This window comes from Triticum dicoccoides, chromosome 1B (genome assembly GCF_002162155.2).
Source record: "Triticum dicoccoides isolate Atlit2015 ecotype Zavitan chromosome 1B, WEW_v2.0, whole genome shotgun sequence".
In the NCBI taxonomy this organism is placed as follows: domain Eukaryota; kingdom Viridiplantae; phylum Streptophyta; class Magnoliopsida; order Poales; family Poaceae; genus Triticum; species Triticum dicoccoides.
The window spans coordinates 395,586,794-395,593,457 of NC_041381.1; positions in this window are offsets into that span (position 1 = coordinate 395,586,794).

A 6,664-nucleotide genomic window follows, 5' to 3' on the forward strand; every position below is an offset into this window, starting at 1 on the left:
GGCACTTGATATGGTGCCGGAGCTAGCATCCTTGTTAACACCGGATCGGCAGTGTCTTTGGGAAGAGGAGCCGAACACCTGATTCTCTCCGCCTTCTTTAACCAGCCCTGGCCGAGTAAAGTTTTATCAGTACATTGTTATGAGGGATCTGACAAAACTGTGTTCGGCATTTAAGTGCTTACCGGGGTATCTGGATGATTGCAGTCAAGACCAATGTCTTCCGTATTATCCGGCCACTATTTTCATGCGCCGAAGAATAAATTCCACATTCCTCTGAACATTGAGCTGGAGAAGTGCTCAAGGGTCCGTGGACCTTCTGGATTGAACTCCCACATGCGGAGAGGACGGTGCTGGCACGAAAGGATCCGGCGGATTAGCATTACTTGGATTACATTGGTGAGACCGGTGTCCTTTTTAATGAGGCTCTGAATGCGACTTTGCAACGTCTGCACTTCATCAGTTGATCCCCAGTCCATCCCCTTGTTAATCCATGATGCCAGCTGTAAAGGAGGACTAGATCGAAACACGGGTGTAGCTACCCATTTTTTCCACGGGGTTCGGTAATGTAAAACCACTCCCATTACCATAAGTCAGAAGATTCTGTGAAAGAGCCCTTTGGCCAGGGAGAAGTGGTGAGTTTTGCTTATTGAAGCACCTCCGCACTCCGCTTGTTTCCCCTTGATTACCTTTGGTTTCATGTTAAAGGATTTAAGCCATAAGTCAAAGTGTGGGAAAATATGGAGAGAGGCCTCGCACGTGATGATGAACGTCGAGATGTGAAGGAAGGAGTCTGGAGCTAGATCATGGAAATCTAGCCCGTAATAAAACATGAGCCCTAGAACAAAAGGATGGAGAGCAAACCCAAGCCCTCGAAAAAAGTGAGAGATGAACACAACCCTCTCATTGGATCTAGGGGTGGAAATAACCTGCCCTTGAGTAGGAAGCCTATGGAGGATTTCCGCAGTCAAGTATCTTGCCTCCCTGAGCTTTGAGATATCCTCCTCTATGACAGAAGAGTCCATCCACCAGCCTTGAAGGTTGGGTCCGGACATGGCTGGAGGCTCGAGGCGACTGGATTGACCCTTGAGTGTTGGAACTTGAGGTGGGAGGTGGAGGAAAGAACTAGCATGGAAGAAAAAGGACATGCCTTAGCCCCTTTATAAAGGCGATGAATATCGACTGTCCCCTCCGCGGCCTTAAAACATGCCTATTCCAAAGGAATCATGCCAACGGAATGGTTGGGTTACCCACGCTCGTGTTGATGGAAATCCCGCGATAAGGGGACACAATCTCTTCTTTGACAAGACGTGACAAATAAAAACCTCCTCCCGAAACGTGGAGTGGCAGGCTAGAAAATGATTCAAAATAACGGCCGAGTGATGACGTAATGTCATGCTACCAAAAGTTGCCAGCGGATTGGACTCGTGAAATATTATACTCTCTGCGGTTGTGTGTGGAACTTGTCTTGCAGAGCCGCACACGATTCTTGTGTTCGAAATCTACTTTGAAGTATTCGGAGAAGGAACCCGCCTTGCAATGCCGAAGACAATCTGCGCGCCGGACTCATCGTCATTGAAGCCTGGTTCAGGGGCTACTTAGGGAGTCCTGGACTAAGGGGTCCTCGAACAGCCGAACTATATACGTGGGCCGGACTGTTGGATTATGAAGATACAAGATAGAAGACTTCGTCCCGTGTCCGGATGGGACTCTCCTTTGCGTGGAAGGCAAGCTTGGCGATTCGGATATGTAGATTCCTTTCTCTGTAACCGACTTTGTGTAACCCTAGCCTCCTCCTGTGTCTATATAAACCAGAGGGTTTAGTCCGTAGGAGAACGGTCACAATCTCATAGGCTAGACTTCTATGGTTTAGCCATTACGATCTCGTGGTAGATCAACTCTTGTAATACTCATATTCATCAAGATCAATCAAGCAGGACGTAGGGTATTACCTCCATAGAGAGGGCCTGAACCTGGGTAAACATTGTGTCCCCCGCCTCCTGTTACCATTAGCCTTAGATGCATAGTTCGGGACCCCCTACCCGAGATCCACCGGTTTTGACACCGACAGGGGGTGCTTAGACTGGGATGCTGAAGCTGGCTCTTTCAGTCCCTATCTCCCCCCTGATGTTTCTATGGTAGCATTTGGGTTGTAATCCAAACTTGGTCAAGCTAGTGCAACGTCCCCCTACCTCCCTAGCTTATGTGGCGAAGTTGTTTCCTGCTAGTACTCAGTCCGTTATAGTAGTAGTTGCATAACTACCCGTTTACACTGAGATGTTGTCGGATAATGGTTCTCTATGGTTGGGTTTCTTTAATGAAATCAGAGGAAACCCCGTCTTTCTATATATAAAAAAGATCAGCGACACTAGCGGTGCCAAAACATTGCCTGAAATTAATAGTGCCACTAGATTAAGGTGCAAAATAATTACATTACTGCTTTATCATGGCAGTGCCAAAACAGTAGCACAAGAGCAGACTCAACATGCAGGATCTTTGGCAAATGGTAGGACAAAAAAGAAACATACCTCATGATGGAACCATATCTGCAGTCAACGCCATCATAGAAGGGATAACACCAGTCGCCAATATGGATGATTCAATTCATGGGACCTTTTTGTGCAGTTCACCTAAAATGAAGCAATATCCCTTGAGCTAGCAGCTTCATCTTCATTAGTTGCAACAAAATTGAGCAACATCAAGGTTGGTTATGAAGCTTGTGGAATGTTCAACTATAATTTGGATATCATTTGTGCAGTTCAACTAAGATCAAGCATGAAATGTATATCTCTGTTTGCACAAAAAGGTGGAAAGGAGGGTGACTAACAAGTGATGAAACATACATCAAATGAAAAGAAGCATGTTCCTTATCTGAATGGCGATCCTACAAGGACAGTAACAATTTCTAAAGCAGCAGCATTGCTAGATATTAGTGTCGGCATTAGGATTAACTATGACAACTGTTAAATATGACACTACTTTAATGGTGTCATTGCTTCATTTTTCCAGCAACATTACATTAACATTAGCTAAAGAGTTGGTATTTGGGCACGGGACAGTAGGCGGACTAGGATAGTTGCATTTCTAACAAAAACAAGGAACTTATCTTAATGGGAAATATATCATTACATGAAAAACAGTGCCATTGATTCATATTACTGGAGGCATTACATTGAAAACAACATTGGTTAAACGTGTCCTTACTTTTAACAATGCAACCGCTACACTTTACCAGTGGCATTACATAAGAGGGGCTCGGGGCAACAAACATCAGAATAGTATATCTGGGTTGGTCCCATTTTTATTCAGTGTAGCCACCTTATACTGTGTGAGGCTAGAAAAACTAGTGTTGGACATACTCTGTTGACTTGTCCCCCAGTCCCCACTTTCTTTCCCTTTTCAACCAATAGATCAGTTTATATTGGGTTTGTATTGCATTTCCCTTTATTTACCTATTAGACCAAGAGAGCAGTTGGATAGCCAGTCTCTGCTACTTTTCGCCCCCATTATTTCCTCTTTCGACCAAGTCCTAGATTCAGGTAACAAATCTCACTACAAAAAAAATACACTTTCGCGATGATACGTGTTTGTCACAGTAGGTCACATTTTCTGTCATGCATGTACATCCATGACGATTTTATGACAGAATCAAGATAGTCATATCTGTGCTGTCATAGAAGTGTTCCATGACAATACCAAAATTATCATCATGGAAGTGTCCACTTCCATGACGAAAAATGTCGCGTCATAGAAGTGCTTTCGTCAAGGGTAACCAACACGTGGAATCCACCGTAACGGGTCTCCGTTAAGCTATCAGATCCGATTTTGGATCCATAACCTGCTAACAGCCACGACTAATGGCGATTTTCCACGTGTAAAATTCTCATCGACCGACGAAACCACATGTCAGCTCCGCGTTGGCACAGATATCACTCATCCAATGGGCGAGATGCACCTATGATATGTTGGCATGTGGACTGGCCCAAAGTGGCCCATAAAGATTAAATGGGCTGGCCCAACTGTAGGACCTTGAGAAGAGGTGTCTAGAGGGGGGGGTGATTAGACACTAAGTACCAAAGTTGCAGTTTTTAACTTCTTTAAGTTTAAGTGGAGGTTAGGCACAAATTTAATATTCACAACATATAGCAAGCAAGCATGCAAGGAGTATATGAGGAGCGGAAAGTAAAGCATGCAACTTGCAAGAATGTAAAGGGAAGGGTTTTGGAGGATTCAAACGCAATTGGAGACACGGATGTTTTTGGCATGGTTCCGATAGGTGGTTCTATCGTACATCCACGTTGATGGAGACTTCAACCCACGAAGGGTAACAGTTGTGCGAGTCCACGGAGGGCTCCACCCAAGAAGGTTCCACGAAGAAGCAACCTTGTCTATCCCACCATGGCCGTCGCCCACGAAGGACTTGCCTCACTAGCGGTAGATCTTCACGAAGTAGGCGATCTCCTTGCCCTTACAAACTCCTTGGTTCAACTCCACAATCTTGTCGGAGGCTCCCAAGTGACACCTAGCTAATCTAGGAGACACCACTCTCCAAGAAGTAACAAATGGTGCGTTGATGATGAACTCCTTGCTCTTGTGCTTCAAATGATAGTCTCCCCAACACTCAACTCTCTCTCATAGGATTTGGATCTGGTGGAAAGAAGATTTGAGTGGAAAGCAACTTGGGGAAGGCTAGAGATCAAGATTCATATGGTAGGAATGGAATATCTTGGCCTCAACACATGAGTAGGTAGTTCTCTCTCAGAAATAGGATACTGGAAGTGTAGGTTCGTTCTGATGGCTCTCTCCACGAATGAAGAGGAGGTGGAGGGTTATATATAGCCTCCCCACAAAATCTAACCGTTACACACAATTTACCAATCTTGGTGGGACCGAATCAACAAACTCGGTCAGACCGATTTAGTAAACCTAGTGACCGTTAGGATTTTCGGTGGGACCGAAATGCAACTCGGTAGGACCGATATGGTTAGGGTTAGGGCATAACATAATCTCAGTGAGACCGATTACACAAACTCGGTGAGACCGATTTTGGTAATTAGCTAACCAGAGAGTTGGTCAGGCAAACTCGGTGGAACCGATTACTCAAACTCGGTGAGACCGATCTTGGTAATAAGTTAACCAGAGAGTTTGCACTGTAATCTCGGTAGTACCGATTAAACAAACTCGGTGAGACCGATTTTGATAATGGACATACACAGAGAGATTACAATCCCATCTCGGTGAGACCGAGATCCCTATCGGTGAGACCGATTTGCCTAGGGTTTGTGGCAGTGGCTATGACATTTGAACTCGGTGGCGCCAGATAGAAAGAATCGGTGTGACCGATTTTGGCTTTAGGTTTAGTTCATATGTGTGGAAGTGGGAAAGTAGTTGAGGGTTTTGGAGCATATCACTGAGCACTTTGGAGCAAGAAACTCATTAAGCAACACGTCATCCCTTCTTGATAGTATTGGCTTTTCTTATAGACTCAATGTGATATTGGAGCACTAAAATGTAAAATGAAGAGTCTTGAGCTTGAAGCTTTAGCCAATCCTTTGTCCTTAGCATCTTGAAGGAGTTCCCACATCCTTTAGTCCATGCCACTCCATTGTTGAACTTATCTAAAACATACTAGATAAAAGTGTTAGTCCAACAAGAGATATGTTGTCATTAATTATCAAAACCACCTAGGGAGCACTTGTGCTTTCAATCTCCCCCTTTTTGGTAATTGATGACAACGTACATCAAAGCTTTAGATAAGGATATAAAGAGTAGCAAGTAAAGCTTTGGAAAGACATGTAACAAGCATAGGCTCCCCCTACATGTATGCAAACATGTGAATATGGAATAGAGAAGCATGTGAGAGCATAACCATGATAGAGTAGGCAACGAGTTACATGTATCTTGGCCATATGCATCAGAGCAAAGAATATTAAAGAAAATATCTTCATGCTCATGAGTCCTTCTTGCAAACAGTATGTACATCAGCAAGAATTCCTCATACACATGATTGTGATGCATATACTTACCTTGTAGTCTTGAGTTGGCTTAGGATGGAATGAACCTGCGTAAACAAGGTTAGATAACACAGATACATCTACTAGCCAGAGCAAATAGAAGAAACTACAAGAATACCAAGACTAGGATGACATGTAGAGAGTGAGTACTAAGTACCACATTGGATTAGTCATGTCCCCAAGAGTAAAGATATGCAATGAATTTAAATGATTTCTCTCCCTTAGATGTCTTGATCCCCCTGAATCTAGCATGGGATACTGGGAGAAGATAGGGAACAGAAAATCAGAGCTGAAAGATATAAATGAACAGAGCTAATGCAAGCTAATGTAAATAAGCATATATGAACATGTCTTTTCCCCTCAATAAGACATGTGAAATCTCTCCTCTTGAACACCGAGCATCTGAGATCCTTGAGAAATACTTTCTACTTGAGTATTCTCTCCCCCTGGAGATCTCTTTCTCTCCCCCTGTGGAAGTGATATTCTCTCTCCCTTTGGAAGAGATGAGCTTGGATGCGATCTCTCTAAGTGATAAGCTTTGATGTGATCTCTCTCTCCCCCTTGGACATCAATTTCCAAGAAGGGTTTTCTAGAATTTGTTGTGAATGGGTTTGGTCCTGGAGTCACAACACAAAGCAATGGATAAAATTGTG